General features: G+C 46.3%; 1 protein-coding gene across 1 annotated transcript in view; it reads left to right on the top strand.

Moving 5' to 3' along the window:
• SNTG2 (syntrophin gamma 2) overlaps positions 1-16877 on the top strand; it is a 1542102-nt gene that overhangs the window by 1334880 nt on the left and 190345 nt on the right. The window lies entirely within an intron of this gene.

Below are 16877 nucleotides of genomic sequence, written 5' to 3'. Positions count from 1 at the left end.
CAATTTACTTTACAGTAAATAATTTGGAAACGACAAACCTTGTTTATAAAAGAAGTGTTGGTTAATTTGAATAATGTTCTTCAGCAGCAAGGACTATCTTTATATCTGACACTATTTGTAGACCACAAACATGATCTAATTCAAATATTGGTTAATAACAATAGTCCCTAAAGTATCATACACTGCTATTGGATTGGCCAATTATTAGTCAAATATCTTAAGATTTGTATGACAATACTGACTGTATCAGACCTGAAAATATATTCACTCACAAGGGGGCGGAGATCTTGGTGTACTGCCTAGGATCCTACAGGTTGGAGTGTATTACCAGTGACACTTTAGCTGATGAAAATGTATTCCAAGTTAAAAAAAAAAAAAACATTTCCATATCATGGAATCTTCTGTCCAGGTAAACACCAGAAATAGAGATCTTCCCACCAAAGGTGAGAATACCTCTTACAATGCTTCTCTAGACATGTTCCTTGGCTTCCTTAATATTGTAGAAGAACAGATTGTTCTGGCTGATGCCTGTCAGACTGAGGAGTAAATACAACAATTGAGTTAGGTCTTTTGGGATTTGAAGAGCCTCCTCTTTTGTGGAGCCTCACACCTGCGGGCATACTTCTATGCCTTTCCTTCCAATACTCATGGACACGTCTATCGCCTGATGATTTGTTAGATAATGCCACTTGTCTTTCACACCCAAGGAATCATACATGGAGATTGTCAAAAACCTGAGCTCCCATGGGAATGTTCATCCTATTCACCCTACTTTAAATAATCTACTAATGGGGTATGAAAAGTCAACAGATAATTGAGATTTTGGGCCTCATTACAAGTCTGGCAGTCCGGAAAAAAGGGTGCCGGTAGCAACGTACATGCACCCGTTCCGGCATCCACCGACTGCCATCCCGGGCGCCGGGATTTGTAATATCCGGGTGGCACCAGGATATCAGGCATCGGAAACAGTGTTACGAGGTCGGCCGCAAAAAAGCTGGAGGTAAAAAAGCCCTTTCAGCAGCCAACTGGTGATAGGGCCAGCCTTAAATGCTGCGGTAATACCATTACTGCCAGCTTTAAGGGCTACCGCCCAACTCGTGATGAGGCCCTAAGTCTTTAAACCACTTATTAAATGCATGGGAGAAGTGGGCGTGTGGAGACTCACAGAGTTTGTGAAACAATTAAAGGATCATATTTTTCAAGCTCCTTGTTTAGTTGACCCCATAAAGAACAAGGAGTTATACATCAAGACCCAATCACACAGATTTGCAGTTCTACATGTTTATCTGCTGAGGTTCGATGTTAGAAGAGGAATATTTACCAACAGCCTATAAAATGGAGGCATAGCAATTTTCCCACACAGAGTGTACTGTACAAGACAAACACCTGGTAGGGGGGCCAACAATTCTTGTATATGTATTTTCTTACAATATTACTAAAAATTAGGAGAAAGAATGAGTGGCTGGCATTTAAAATTCTTGTGTGCAATGCACTCCTGAAACCTCTCAATTGCCACGCAGAGTTGTCAGCTGGCAGATGGCTACTTATCAAGTATTCGTCATTGCATGAACCATCAGCTCCAGGAACTGGTCATCATCACTGACTAATACCGAAATGCGTTTTAAGCATTTGATAAAACTGTAAGTCCCCGGCTATGCACTGTGCGCACAGCAAGCCCTGGATGCATGGCACACTGATGTAAACTAATGATTGTGGTATTATTTTAATTATGATAACCTTTTAATGCAACCTGCTAAATGTCACCCTGTTATCATGATAACGTGCCATATGTTGAATATATAATTTACAGGACATTAGTGATTATAAACACTGTACACTATAAGATCTGTGCTATGAAGGGCCGCGTTTGAGCACTATACACGTTGTGATTTGCAGGACTGTGTGCAATGTACTAAACACTGTGTGCTATACATATCCATAGCACTTTGAAGGACCCTTGTGATTAAACTATGTGACCATACAAAGTGGGCACACGTGGAAAGAGAAGCTCCGAAAATTAAAGTAAATATAAAATTGGTTTACCTTAGAAAGGATTATATAAACACCTTGTTAAAAGATGGTTAATCAAAACCAAGGTAATTGAGAAAGCTTTCTTTGGAACAAAGAAAGTAGGAAAGGGCAAAATACATATACAATAAAACAAAACACCAGCCGAGCAAAGATATGAAATATAAAATATATAATCTAGCAGTGGGAAGGGGTTTCTGAATGGAGAGATCGGTATACCTTTAAGTGAATGTCAAACTGACACAGCTATCGAGCCATTATATACAAGCCCCCATTTCCAGAGACACACAAAAGAAGACAAACAGGCGCAGGTGCAGTGGCCAATGCCAGGTCTGCAGCAGGGAAGAAGCAAGAGGTCAAAGGCCTAGAATACATAGTGCAGACATGCAGACTCCATACAAACTAATAATGGAAGCTTGTTGTCATGGGGGCATAACAAAGCAGGTAAGCCAGCTGACATATTGCACAATATCCGAGAAGTTACACATTGGGATACTTGGACATCCAACAATTGAATTGATGCATTTAGAGAAATTGCAATTGATGTGGGTTTTCAGTTATCTGAAACCTGCCTTTTATCATGTAGTCTCATTTTAATTGTTTAGCTTGATTTGCCCTTTGTGTTCGATTTGAAGACACGCAAGCCTTAACATAGAAGCATTATTCGTTTACGTTTGAAAGAACACAGAGCTGTCCATGTAAATGGATTCTGTGTTGACGTAAGCAAAAGGGGAAATGTGCAGAAAGCAAATGATCATAGAACTTTCTTATTTTCTGAATAACTCTATGAGTGGCATATGATAATTTTCTGAATATGTGTTGTTTATTTATGCATGTGTACAAGAGAAGGGAAATTAATGCAAGCATGTTTAAAATGACATTCACGTTTACATTTTGCTTAAGGACAAGGAAGAAACCCGCTCTGTTAAGCAAACATAGGCACAGCGGGTCTCATAACAAAATTGGCATATTTGGAATTTAGCTGAAGGTGCATAAAGTAGCAAAAGTGTAACTTTACACTTTTTCAAAGACCATGATAATAATCCTGCCGACCAAAGGCTGATCCTGCAACCTCAGGTGTGAATTGAGCTCACTTCTGGGTCATGGACTAGGGCAGCACTTGATTTATGTATCATGACATAATGACTTGCTGATATCAAACAACATGACAACATATTGGAAGAACATTAAGGGCTACTCCAAAATAAAGGGTCTTGATAAACCAGGATATGATTTGCTAGACCAATATTGTATGTATTTATTTATTTCGTTTATAAAGCACAGTAAAACCAAGGGCATTGAGGTGCTGTTACAGTACCAGTTACCCATAAGCAATGTAAACAGAAAGAGTACATACACTTATGAAGTCCCAAGCAACGTTATGCAAACAACCAAGTTTTCAGGGCTCTCCGGAAGGCCCAATACGATTATTCCAGCCTCTAGGTGGGCGGGAGTGAGTTCCATTGATTTGCTGCAATAGTGGAGAAGCTGGCGCCTCCGGCTTTTGTCAATTTGAATTTCGGCTGAACAAGGCGGCGAGCATGAGCTGGTCTGGTGGGCCTGGAGGAATGAGCTCAAATGATTTTCTGTGAAAGGCGGGGGTGCAGAGTTGCTGGGGCATCTATGTATGATAGACAGGGTTTTGAACATGATCTGTTCTTGAATCAGGAGCCAATGAACATCTATTCTTGCGGCCGAGAAGTTTTTGACTTTCGGAATGTTGAGTGCAGGTCGCAGGGCGTTATTCTGAATCACCTGTGCCTTCCGGATGTTTTGCGGTGAGGTGCCAGGAAAGAGGGCATTACAATAGTCGAGTTTTGACCCTATGACAGCTCTGGCAATGTTAAGGCAGCTGTCCATGGATAAAAAAGGTCTGGATGCATTGATCAATTGATCAGTTTATAGTGTAGGCAGCGGAAGAGGCAATGGTATTCACTTTGCATGAAAGCGAGAGAGTGGCATTGAGCTAAACTCCCAATGTTTTCACTGAGGAAGAGACTGGGATCTGAATGCCATCAATATTGAAGGAGGCATATTGGTCATTGAGCTTCTTGATCTGTGCCGAAGGCTCTACCGGAAGGATCTCTGGGCCTCATTACACGGATGGCGGTAAGGATTTACCGGTACCGGTAAAATACCGGTAAATCCTTACCGCCTTACTACGAGGTCCCTTTGCGGGTTGGGGTATTTAACGCCTGCTTTTTGCAGGCGTTAAATTCCAACCCGCAAAGGGACCTCGGAGCTAATTACGGCACCGCAAAATTGCGGTGCCGTAATTAGCGCCTTCCCCATTCCCATAGAGCCCTATGGGGCAGAAATAGGAATGGGGAAAGGCAATGGTGGAAGGGGGATTTACCGCCCCTCCAACCTTGGAATGGGGCGGTAAATCCCCTTTCCACCAAGGCAGTGCCGGTATTTTACCGGCATGAGCCATGGCGCTAATAGCGCCATGGCTCACCGCCTACCGTGTAATGAGGCCCGCTGTCTTTTCATCATTCAGGCAAAGGTGGTGCATGGCCATACAAGCCTGGATCATCATGTATGCCGCATTTAGGGTGTGAGCGTCTTCTAGGTAGTTGCCAGAAAGGGGGTGGAGGATTTGGGTATCATCGGCATAATTGATGTAAGATATGCCGATGGAGTCTAATAAGTCATATAGAGGTTTGGTGTCGACATTGCAAAGGGATGGGGATACACAAAAACCTTGGGGTGCACTGCATGAGATAGGTGCTGGGGGAGCACTGTCATTCTCTGAAAACAATCTAACTGATCCACCCTCTAGAAAGGATGCAACCCATGTTGTGGCTTTTGGCAGAAAGTTAGCTGCTATGGTAAGGTGATGATAGAGGATTTTATGAGCAACCAGATTTAACGCTGCCGAAAGATCAAGTAGAAGAAGGCAGGCTTCCCTTTGTCTCTGATCTCGTCTAGCTGGTTCTTCAAGTCAAGCAGCCAATTCAATTACGTGACCTGGCCCGCAAAACAGACTGGTGCATCCCCAGGAAGTGGTTGGTCTCCAGGTAGTGCTGAATTTGGATGTAAGCCACTTCATCCAAGAGTTGCAAAAGTAAAGGGGCAGTTGTGATTGGCCAGCAGTTGTTAGGGACAGAGGGGTCTAGAGCGGGATTTTTAATCAGTGGGAGTACCCAGGCTTCCTTAAGGCTGGTGGGGACAAGGCCCTAGGAGAAGGACGCGTTAATGACGCTGGTGACGAAGGGGGCCAGGACTTTTGAGCAGACCTTAATGAGTGTGGCTGGGCATATGCCCCCTTTGCACCTAGATGGTTCCAGACTCTGTAGGATGGTCAAGATTTACATCAAAAAGGAGCCAATCAATTTGGCATTTATGTCCCTGAGCACAGATTCTGATAAAGTAACTTCCGAGATCAGTTCCAAATTATGTGGTGCATGTCGAGCTAGGTCTGAGCTTCTTCGAGGACGTGCAGTGACTAGAAGCAGCCAGGCATTGGCTACGGATATGGACAAAACCCGAGACAACTTTAAAACAGAGTATTTAATAAAGAGCTCCTAATAAATATGGCACCTTTAGAACCACTTGACTGGAACACATTTAAAAAGTTTAGCTGAAATCAACGCACACTTTTTTCCTCACCTAGTACAATGGCTAAAACACTGCAGAGAAATGTTGAGGCACTTTTAACTTCTCATAGTAAAGAAACACGAGAGAGCTTTTAGCCAATGATAACCGTAGTTTTGCTGCTTTTTCCACTGCAGATACTTTACAGGGTTACCTGACATGAGCCATTAAACCTTTGATAAATGGGTAATGACTAAAGCATGTTTCAAAAGTGTACCACTCAGAGACATTGCTGCAAAATGGAAATGGAAATGTCAGGCAGACTATACCAGTTGTGCATTATGTAACACACCAATAGAAGAGCTGCTACATACTTTGTCATGTTCTGTCCTGCATATTTGCACATTAGAAAGATAACAATTATATATTTTTTAAGACAGTTGGTTTTTCTTCAGTGTGGGTCTGCTTCATTGTATGTTCTTATGACCCACTCACCTTGTGTTGCCTGGGCGATTTTGTTTCATCTTAGACAGGCGTTTAAGTGAAGAAATAACCATATTTGTGCTGTATGTACTTTTTAATTTGTTTTACAAACTGACATTTATTTTATAATATGTTTTATGATTGGAATCGTTTTTTGGAAAAATTAATTCTTCAATAAACACATCTGATTGATTACCAGTTATGTGACCCCAATCTAAAAGAATTTCTTTGGCATCAAAGTTAGGTAGTGTTAGGCAGAAACCTGTGCAGTTCCCTTAGGGACCACTGCAAAAAGTTTAAGACTACAGGAGTAAGCCGTGATCCCAAAGGTAGCAGTCTGCACCACCCATATTTACCCGGTAGCTGTGGCTGAGCAGTCAGACTTCTCTCAAGAAGAGTTAGGCAGTAAATAGAGTATACACAATAGGGCTAAAAATACAGTAGCACAAGCAAACACTGACCAGAGCTTTGGTATAAAAGTATATCATTATTTATTTAAAAACACACTTGTAAAAATACACTGGCACTAATATGTCAAGCAAGTTCAAACACAGTCACTATAAGTATATACACCTCCCTAGTTAATTATTCGACAAGTCTAGGTTAAGACACCACTTATTTAGAAAAACAGAGGTGAGCGCGCAACCGTAGATGGCTCTCCAATAATTTGTTTAAAAAGGGAGAGAAACGGCAGAATGGGAAAATAACACAGTACCAACACTTTTTAAGAAACCACAGCAAGTCAAGAAACGCAGGGTCTACTGTTTAGCAAAAAGTTCATAGGCCAGGCCCACTCTTGGAGAGAGCAAGTCGGAATGTGCCCAAGATCACACAGTGGAAATGCACTCAAAGTCTTTGCAGAAAAGTCAAAAGAGGTTGGATCAGTTCAGAAAGGTAAAGTTAGCAGGTCCGAGGTCAACCCAGGATAGAGAGTCAAGGATTTACGGGACACCTTGGACAATATGTTGCAAGGGAGACCAGGCGGGACACAGTACCTGAAATGGTGAGAAAGTTCCAGCGGAGGCAGTTGTTCTTGGCAGCGGGTGCAAGTCAGGGCTTCGTCCAGGGGTAGAGATGATCTCGTGGTGGAGGAAAGCTGGAGGTTGTTGCACTGCCAGGGAAGAAAGCAGCCACGGAGTTTCCCGGGTTAAAAGGTACGACCCTTTTATTCGCGGTAGTGGTGAAGCGTGGCTATCCGGCTGCCGGGGTGGTTGGCACGGGCGATTTGACCACGAGATGATCCAGGAAGGCAAAAAATGCAAACTGGTTGGTATCACCAGCTCAAAGGGAAGAAGACTCTCCTGGAAGAAGATCTCCTCTGTCATCGGGGAAGTGGTGAGTTCGTACAGCAGGGATCCACCGGTGGTGTCGTCATTGTAGATGGCTCAGCTTCTCCCCTCTTCGGATTCTTTAGGTTCTGTGGTGACTTCTGTAGTTCCAGTCCCCAAAGCCTTGCTTTTATTCAGAAAAACCCCCATTCATCAGCCTAGCTGTCACTCAAACATGCTAAGTGGTGAGCCGGACGGCTCATCACTGGGCCAATCACACAAGAGTGCGACTTGAGTTGCTAAGGCAACATCAGTCCAGGGTGCCTAATCCTCCTCCCACACATCCTGTTGACCCCAGACAGAGTGGCACCATTTGGAGGGCTTCTGTGGAGAAGCCCGCCAAAAAGTGGAACAAAGGGCTCGACTTGGGTTAGAGTTTCAGAGGCGAACACAAACGCCATTTTAAAACCGAGTCCTGGCAAAAAGACTCAACCGGGGAATAAATATTAAATAAATAACCCGGCGGTATCTTTAACATTGCACCAAAAAGTGGTGCGTTTAAAATGAATGGGAAAATCCCATAGGAAATATTCTGGTGGAATATTTCACGTGGTATCCACTGCCACCAGCCAGAAACTCGACAAGGGGGGACTGGACAGTGCCCCCTTGGAAACAGACCCGGGGCAATCAAATTACCCTACCAGTACTTCCACAATATGATGGTTTGTACTGGTTCCGTTCACAATTTGAGACTAGTAAAGCCAATGGTGACTTTACATGCCCTGGGAGACAGTAGTCAGTCCCAGGGTATGGAGTCTATCTTGGGGGGTCACTATGGCACCCCTGTGTTACTGCACTGAGGGTGCTGTGTAACACACATACCAAAAACACATGAAGCCCTATGGATGAAAAGACCCCATAGCCCATAAAACACATTACATAGTCAAAGGACATTCTCAAATCATGCCTAAGAGTGGGAGAAAAAGAGTCTCACTCTTAGCAGGAGAAAAAAATAAACCCCAAAAATCCAGCAAAGCTGCTAGGGGACTCACTAGGTTTGGGGAATTAGCCTTAACAGAGAATTCTCCCTTACACTCACCCCCACCAGACTAAGGGACAGGAGGATTTAATCCACTCCTGGATGAATCTCATACCTCTAGTCGATGACATACATCCTAGAGAGACCATCAGCATTTTGGTGGTGACACCCTGACCTGTGCTCAATGGTGAAATCAAACCCTTGAAGGCAGATTGACCATCTCAATAGTTTTGGGGTTTCCCCCTTCATTTGCATCAACAATCTCAAGGGTTGGTGGTCAGTCTGAATGACAAAAGTAGAACCATACAAGTATGGCCTAAACTTCTTCAGAGCCCACACAATGGCAAAACATTCGCTTTCAATTGTTGCCCACCTTGTCTCAGGATCCTTCAGCTTTCTACTGATGAAGCAAATGGGGTGCTCTCTACCTTTCCCATCCAGTTGGCTAAGGGCTGCACCTATACCTACATTTGAAGCATCTGTCTGTACAATGAAAGTTTGGTGGTAGTCAGGAGCTCTCAGTACTGGTGCTTGGCAAAGAGCTTTCTTCAGGTTTTCAAAGGCCTGATTGCACTCCTCATTCCATCTGACCTTCTTAGGGAATTTTGGAGAGGAGATTACATTCAGTGGAGAAGCTATGGTCTCATAGTTCTCAATGAAATTCCTATAGTACCCAGTGAGGCCTAATAAGGCTCTCACCTGGGTTTGAGTAGTAGGTGTTGTCCAATTTTGCACAGCTTAAATCATACTGAGCAAAGGCCTTTTTTCTCCGCCTCCTACCTCATGCCCAAGGTAGACCACCTTACTCTGTCCAATCTGGCATTTACTTGCCTTTATGGTCAGGTTGGCCTTCTCAAGAGCCTGCAAAACATGTCCTAGGTAGTTAACATGCGCTTCCCAGGAGTGGCTGAACACTTTAATGTCATCCATGTATGCCATGCAGAAGTCCTCCATCCCAGCTAGGACCTGATTTACCATCCTTTGGAATGTAGTAGGTGCTTTTTTCAGTCCAAAAGGCATAACCTGAAATTGGTATAAGCCAACTGGGGTAGAAAATGCAGTTCTCTCCTTGGCATGGTATGTCAGGGCTATTTGCCAATAGCCTGACGTTAGATCAAATGGGCTGAGGAACTTGGCTGCACCAAGTCTATCCACCAGCTCATCTGTTCTAGGCAAAGGGTGGGAATCAGTCTTGGTGACTGCATTAAGAGCTCTATAAGCCACACAGAATCTCAATTCTTTGGATCCTGCCTTTGGTACTAACACAACTGGGCTAGACCATGGACTAGTAGAGGGATCTATTACCTCGAGGTCCAGCATCTTGCTGACCTCCCCTTTGATGTGGGATCTTACATTCTCTGACATTCTGTATCCTCTGCTTTTGACTGGCAGACAGTCACCAGGGAGTATATCATGCTGGCCCCAAGGGGTCAAGCCTGGTGAAAGTGAGAAAAGGGAGGCTAACTGATTTAACATAGATTAGCACTCCTCTTGTTGCTCAGGTGTCAGATTTGAAGAGAGATTCACCCCTTCAATTTTTTCAACCAAGGGTAAGCCTCTGAAGAGATCAGGTAGTGCTTCACTCTCTTCCTCCTCTTCTGATGAAGCTAGAAGCAAAGCTCCTACTTCAGGCCTGGAGACATACGCCTTTAGTCGGTTGGTGTGGAAGACTCTGGGAGCCTCCTTGGGATTGCCCAAGTCCACCAGATAGTTCACCTCTCCAAGTTTGCCCACAACCTTGAAGGGTCCCATCCATTTATCTCGCAAGGCGGCCCTCTGCCTTGTTGGAATCATAACTAGAACTAGCTGGTCTTGAGTGAACTCAACCATGTTAGCCTTTTGATCATGCCAATGCTTGACTAGAGCTTGTCCAGCTTTCAGGTTATCACTAGCTTCTGCCATCATGTGTGACATTCTCCTCCGGAGACCTATCACATAGTCAGTCACTCTGACTGGCTTGGGGGAAGGAGCACTCTCCAACCCCTCCTTAATCAGGGCCAATGGAGCTCTGACTGGATGGCCATAAAGAAGTTCAAAGGGAGAATAACCTACTCCCTCCTGAGGGACTTCTCTATAAGCAAAGAGAAGACATGGCAGTAGAAGGTCCCACTTTTTTTTAAGGGGTTTTTCTAAAGCACCTATCATGCTCTTCATGGTTCTCTTGAACCTTTCTACCAACCCATTTGTCTGAGGGTGGTATGCGGTAGAGAACTTGTAAGTAACTCCACAGGTTTTCCACATGGCTTTCATGTAGTGGGACATAAAATGTGACCCCCTCTCAGAGATTAATTCCTTAGGAAACCCAACCCTGGTAAAAATACCAAGGAGGGCCTTAGCCACAGCCTGAGCTGTAACAGTCCTCATAGGAATTGCCTCAGGGTATCTATTAGCATGGTCTACTACAACAAGGAAAAACCTGTTGCCTGAGGAGGTTGGAGGATCAAGGGGACCAACAATGTCAATCCCTACCCTCTCAAATGGGACTCCCACTACTGGGAGAGGCACTAAAGGTGCCACATTTTTGGAACCAACCTTAGCAGAAGTTTGGCAGGTGTGGCAGCTCTTGCATAACATATCTACCTCAGCCCCCATTTTTGGCCAATAAAAGTAGAGTGAAGCCTTTCCTTGGTCTTCTAGAAACTCAAGTGACCAGCCAAAGGAATCTCATGGGCTAGTTGCAAGAACTGTTGTCTGTATTCTTGAGGTACTACAAGCCGCTTGTAGTCTCCAGGTGCAGACTCAGTCGGTTCACTGTAGAAGAGGCCATCTTCCCAGTGCAACCTATACTTCCCAGGTTCTTGTCCATCTGCCTGAGAAGCTGCCTGGTGGCGAAGACCTTCAAGAGTTGGACATTCTCTTTGTCCCTTACTGAAGTCTGCCCTGTTGGGTCTACCGTCTGCCAGTAACGACTGCAGCTCAGGATGGTCAACAGGATCCAGATCTCCAATAAGTTCTTGGCCTTCTACTAGCTCTTCTTCAGGGTCTAGTTCAACCACACATGGTTGTACCTCCCTCTCAGCCTCAGCTGGAGCTGGAGTTACAGGTGTAACTTTGGACAACCTAGGGGAAGTCCTTGTTGGAAGCACTGGAGTGCTTGCTGCTGGCTTCTTCTTAGAAGTCTTGGGTTGCCCCTTTGCTTCTGTTGTTTTTGAGACTGCAGTAAGCTGCTTCAGTGGAGAAGGAGTGATATCTTTCTTCATCATCTCCAGAGAAGAACCTCTCATGGTTTTTTCTCTTGCAGGTCTAGTTAGCTCCTGTAACCTTTTACTAGGAGGTCTGAGGGTGTGTGACACAAGAGTTTTCAGGTCATTTCCCAACAGAACCCTTCCTGGTACCTCACATTGTACACTGACAGGTATCGTCACAGTCATATAATTGCACTGGATGAGAAGTGGTAATTTGGGAAGCATCTGCACAGGCCCTCCAGCTAACTTGGTGAGGCGTGTGGGTGCCTTAGCAACATCCTCTGCCTTGAAAAATGATTCATCCACCACAGTTATGCTGGCCCCAGTGTCCCTAATGGCAGGAGTCTCCTGACCATTCACCTGGACACTGTCCTTATAATACTCTTTAGTATTATCTGGGATAGAATTATATACATCTAAATTCTGTTGTTCCCACAACCCCAGGGACACTAAAGAAACACTGGCTGAGACTCCAATGGGATCATCAGCCAGTAGTAGAAGGTTTCCACTGGCCACCTGTACTTCCTCCTCTGGAGCGAAGGCTAAGGAGACAGTGTGGACCCCTGAACGTTTACCCTTACATCTGGGATCCCCTTTCACATGGTCAGTTGAGCCACAAACATAGCATTTACCAAATGCTTTTTGGAATGGTAGCTTGTTCTGACCTCCTTCTGGTTTGGCACCAAAAGGTACACTAGCCTGATTTGGTTTCCCTTGTGGCTTACCCTTATTGTTTTGTTTGGGGCCCTCTTTGGGATTGGAATTATTAGAATTCTCTTTGGAGTCCTTTTTAGGCTGTTTCCCCTCATCCTTTTTCTGAATTGCCCCAGAGTCCTTGTGAGTAGCCCTGTTGGCAACCCACAAGTCAGCAGCCTTAGCTAGTTTTCTGGAATCTAATTCCTTTGAATCAGCCAAGTGCTGTCTGAGCTCAGGAGAGCAGGCATCATAAATTGACTCCAACATCACAAGATTCTTCATTCCCTCACAAGTGTTCACCCTGTAACCCTTAATCCATCCCTCTAAGTTCTTCAAAATTTCACTCACCCAGGTAGCCCAAGGGGTATCATCATGCTTTTTGAGGGTCCTAAACCTCTTAAGGTACTCGGAAGGGGTCTTCCCAAATATAGCTGTTAAAGCCAGCTTCACTCATTCATAATCCTTCTTATCCACCTCCCCCAACTCCATTACCACATCAGATGCTACAGGGGGAGCCTAGAGAACAACCAGGGAAATAGCTCATTCCCTGAGATGTCCTGGAGCCCATGATTATAATCAAACATAGCCAACCAATCCAACACATCCAACTTAGGCTCATACATTTTTTTTTTTTTTTAACTTCTTTTTATTGGTTTTACAACATAAAAGGAATGGGAGAGAACAAACAAAACAGAAACAAAAGTCCCCCTCCCATTTTCCTTTCCCCCTTCCTCCCCCCCTCCCTCTCCCCAAAGGCTGCCGCAGTATGTTCGTGGTCCGTTGCCGCCTCGGGGCCGGCGCCGGCCGTTGTCAAGTTCGTAGCGGATGGGCCAGTCTCCCGGTGGCCTCCCTCCTTTCCCTGGGAATTTCCCTTGGTCTTGTCTTTGCATGTGTTTGCTGGTCTTTCCCAGTTGGAGTTGCACTGTTCAGAGTCCGCGCTGGCCACGACCTCGTCTCTCTCTTCCCGTTAGTTCTCTTCTTCTGAATTATGTAGTGCCTCCCGACGTGGGCGGTTCAATTTCATCGTTTCCTGAGTCACCTGGATCGGTAATGTCAGTCGTATCGTCCTCGCCTCCGCTGCCAAACAGGTCTTGCACCAGGGAGTTCCATGCTTGTAGTCTGGCTCCATTGTCGCTCTCTCCCCCTTGTGTAGCTCTCGCCCAGACTGCCGTCTCTGCTATTGCCCATTTTTGTAGGTCGGCCCACCATCCTTCCTTCGAGGGGCCTTCGCTCTTGTTCCATGCCATCGCTATGCGGCGTTTCGCGAGTATTGTCATTAAATCCTTCATTTTTGCCACGTGTGTCATCTGCCGGTGCCCCCTTGGGAACAGGCCCAATAGGTATGTTGCTGGCGTTCTTGCTGGCATCTGTATGTCTGCTGTCAACGCCTTTTCTCTCACCGTGTTCCAGAAGTCTGCTATTTGCGGGCACGACCAGAACATGTGCACCATGTCGGCCTGTTCGTCTCCGCACCGCGGGCAGCTCCGGGTTTGTCCTTCTCCCATCTTTGACATTCTCTTGGGGGTTAGATATGCTCTGTGTACTATGTATATCTGCAGTTGTCTGAACCTGGCGTTTCTGGACACCTTTTTTGTGTACATGAGGACTTTGTTCCATTCCTCGTCTTCGAAGGGTTGTTGCAGTTCCTCTTCCCACTTCATCCGTGCTGTTAGTGTTTTTTTGTTGGTGTGTCCCAGTATTTGCTCATAGAGTCTGGACACCGTATGACCTCCTTCGGATATATCGTACCATGCCTCTAGTTCCCCTTCGGTGTCCTCAGGCTCTGGCATAGTGCTCCACCTCTTCTTTATTGTCTGAACTAGGCTATTGTGCAGGATGAATTGGCCCCTGTGTACATCTTGTTCGTCCATCAGGGTCTGGAATTCAACCCACTGTCCGTCACGCCACAGGTCCCCAATTTGGGCCACACCTTTGTCTTCCCATTGTGCCCTGTACGTGGTCAGGCTGGCCACTCGGGTGTCCACCAGCCCCGCCAGTGGGATATGTCTTGAGCAGGGGTCTCGTATGCCCTGTGTCTTCCAGGCTCTTTTCCATAGTGTTCGGCCTAGTTGGGCTATTTTGGGTAGGTCTTTGGCTTGGGCGGCATTGACCCATAATAATTCTCTCAGGTGGTATCTCCGGAGTGCTGGCCCAATAATTATTGCATCTATTGAGGTCTCCTCGCCCAGCCATCGCACCACAAATTGGAGTTGTGCTGCCAAATAGTAATATTCAAAATCTGGGAGTTTGATGCCCCCCCACTCATAGCTTCTCTGTAGTGTGCTTAGTGCCACCCTGTTTCGTCCCCCTCCCCATAGGAAGGTTCTCGCCATAGTGTGTAGGCGCTTGAAGAAGGGCCTTGGTATGTTGTATGGGATGTTCGTGAAGTAATATAAGAGTCGGAGTAGGACTGTCATTTTTAGTAGTGCCGCCCGGCCTATCATGCCCAACGGTAGCGTCTGCCAGAATTTCATAGCCTTTTCAATTTTGTCTAAAGCTATTTGTGTGTTACCTGCGTGTGTTTCCCTGGTGTCGTGATAGATCTCCACTCCTAGGTATTTGAAGGTGTTCGGGGCCCACGTGATGCCCAGAGGCGGTAATTGATCTGACGGCACTGCGCGTAGGCCTGCCAGGGGAAACAGCACGGATTTTTCTCTGTTGACCACTATTCCGGATAACCTACCAAACGCGCGCAGCGCCTCTAGTAAGTCCTGCAGGTGGGTGCGTGGGTTCTGTATGTAAAGGAGTATATCGTCTGCGTATATGGATATCTGGTGTGTTTCCCCGTCTATCTCTATGCCCGTGTCTTTGTAATCCGTTCTTAGGAATACTGCGAACGGCTCCAGGGCCAGGATATATAACATTGGGGACAGGGGGCATCCCTGCTTTGTGCCTCGCTCTATGCCCCATTCCCTAGAAACTTGTCTACCCGTCTTGACTCTCGCTCTCGGGTCTTTGTATAGTAGTTCTATCCATCTTGTAAACCCTTGTCCAATCCCATAGTGGGTGAGCGTTCCCAGGAGCCAGTCCCATCCCACCGAATCGAATGCTTTGATTGCATCCAGTGAGGCTACAGCACACTCCCCTCCCTCCTGGTTTGTCCTTTCTATAACATAGTGGAGTCTGCGCAGGTTCCAGGACGTGTTCCGTTCTGGCACGTACCCTGTCTGGTCCGTGTGGATCAGGGTGGGTAGCACTCTTTTCAGGCGGTTGGCTAGTGCCGCCGTCAGGATCTTGGAGTCCTGGTTTATTAGGGAAATCGGTCTATAGGAACCGCATTCGAGGGGGGGCTTGTCCGGTTTAAGGATCGGGATTATTATAGATTCTGACATACTACTCGGGAGTCTTCCTTTCTCGTATGCTTCCTCTAGTGTTTCTAGCAGTCTCGGGGCTATGTCATTTTTATATTGTTTGTAAAATTCCCCCGGGAGCCCATCTGGCCCCGGAGATTTCCCTGTCGGGAGCTGGGCGATTACCTCCGTTAGTTCCTCTACAGTGAGAGGGGCGTCTAATATTTGGTCCTGTTCCTCCGTCAATTGTGGGAGTCTAATTTCCGCGAGGGCTTCCTTCAGGTCCCCCTCCTCTGCCTCCTGGACCCTGGAGTATAAGTCCTCGTAAAACTGCGAGAACACCTTGTTTATTCCCTCTTGGGACCTTATCACCTCTCCTTTGCTGTTCTGAATTTCATTGATTGGCTCCCGCTTAGTCTCCTGCTTGGTTAGCCAGGCCAGGAGTCTGCTAGGCTTGTCCCCCTCAGCATGTAGTTTCTGTATATATTTCCCGTAGTCTAGTCGTCCCAATCTTTCCCAGGTCTCCACGCACTGTTGTCGCAGGGTGGCGAGGTTCTCTTGTTCCGCCCCCTTCTCCCCCGCTTGTCTCTCAGCCTTCTCGATTTTCCTTTCTAACTCATCTAGTTGTGCTAGGGTTTCTCGTCTGAGACCTCCCATTTTCCCCATCGCCTCCCCTCTGACTACCACCTTGAAGGCCTCCCAGACCGTTCCTGTGCTTTCCACACTACCCTCATTATGTTCAAAATAGTCTTCTATTACGCTTTGGATGTGTTCCTGGAAGCCCACGTCCAATAATGCCTCTGCCCTCAACCTCCATGTTGGTATAGGGGCTCTCCTGTGTGTGTGCGCCCATGTGATCTTCTGGGGGGCGTGGTCAGATAGGGTTCGCGCGTGTATGTATGCCTCAGTGAATTCCCCCAGTGTCTCCTTGCCCGTAAACAGGTAGTCTATCCGTGTGAATGTCTTGTGTGGGGCACTATAATGCGTGTATCCCCTCTCTTCCCCATGTACCTTCCTCCAGACGTCCTCGAGTCCGAGCTGGTCTAGTATCTGTTGTAGTGCTCTCGCTGGCGGCGCCGCTCTCTTGTGCTTATTATCCGACCTGTCCAGCCGGGGGTCCAGTGTGCAATTATGGTCGCCTGCCCAAATCATCGTTGCATTCCTGTACGGGGCCAGCCGGGGCGGGAGCGTTCTGAAGAAGGCCGTAGCGTCGTGATTAGGGGCATAGGTGTTCACGAGGCATATCTCCCGATTTTCTAGCATCCCATGGACTACCAGGATTCTCCCTTCCGTGTCTTTCTCTTGGTTGATGAGCTGGAATGGGACGCCCGGGGCGACCCAGGTTATGACT

This window comes from Ambystoma mexicanum, chromosome 4p (genome assembly GCF_040938575.1).
Source record: "Ambystoma mexicanum isolate Mex_15411 chromosome 4p, UKY_AmexF1_1, whole genome shotgun sequence".
Lineage (NCBI taxonomy): Eukaryota > Metazoa > Chordata > Amphibia > Caudata > Ambystomatidae > Ambystoma > Ambystoma mexicanum.
Note: the sequence above shows the minus strand (reverse complement) of the source record. Positions and strands in the feature narration are given on the sequence as shown.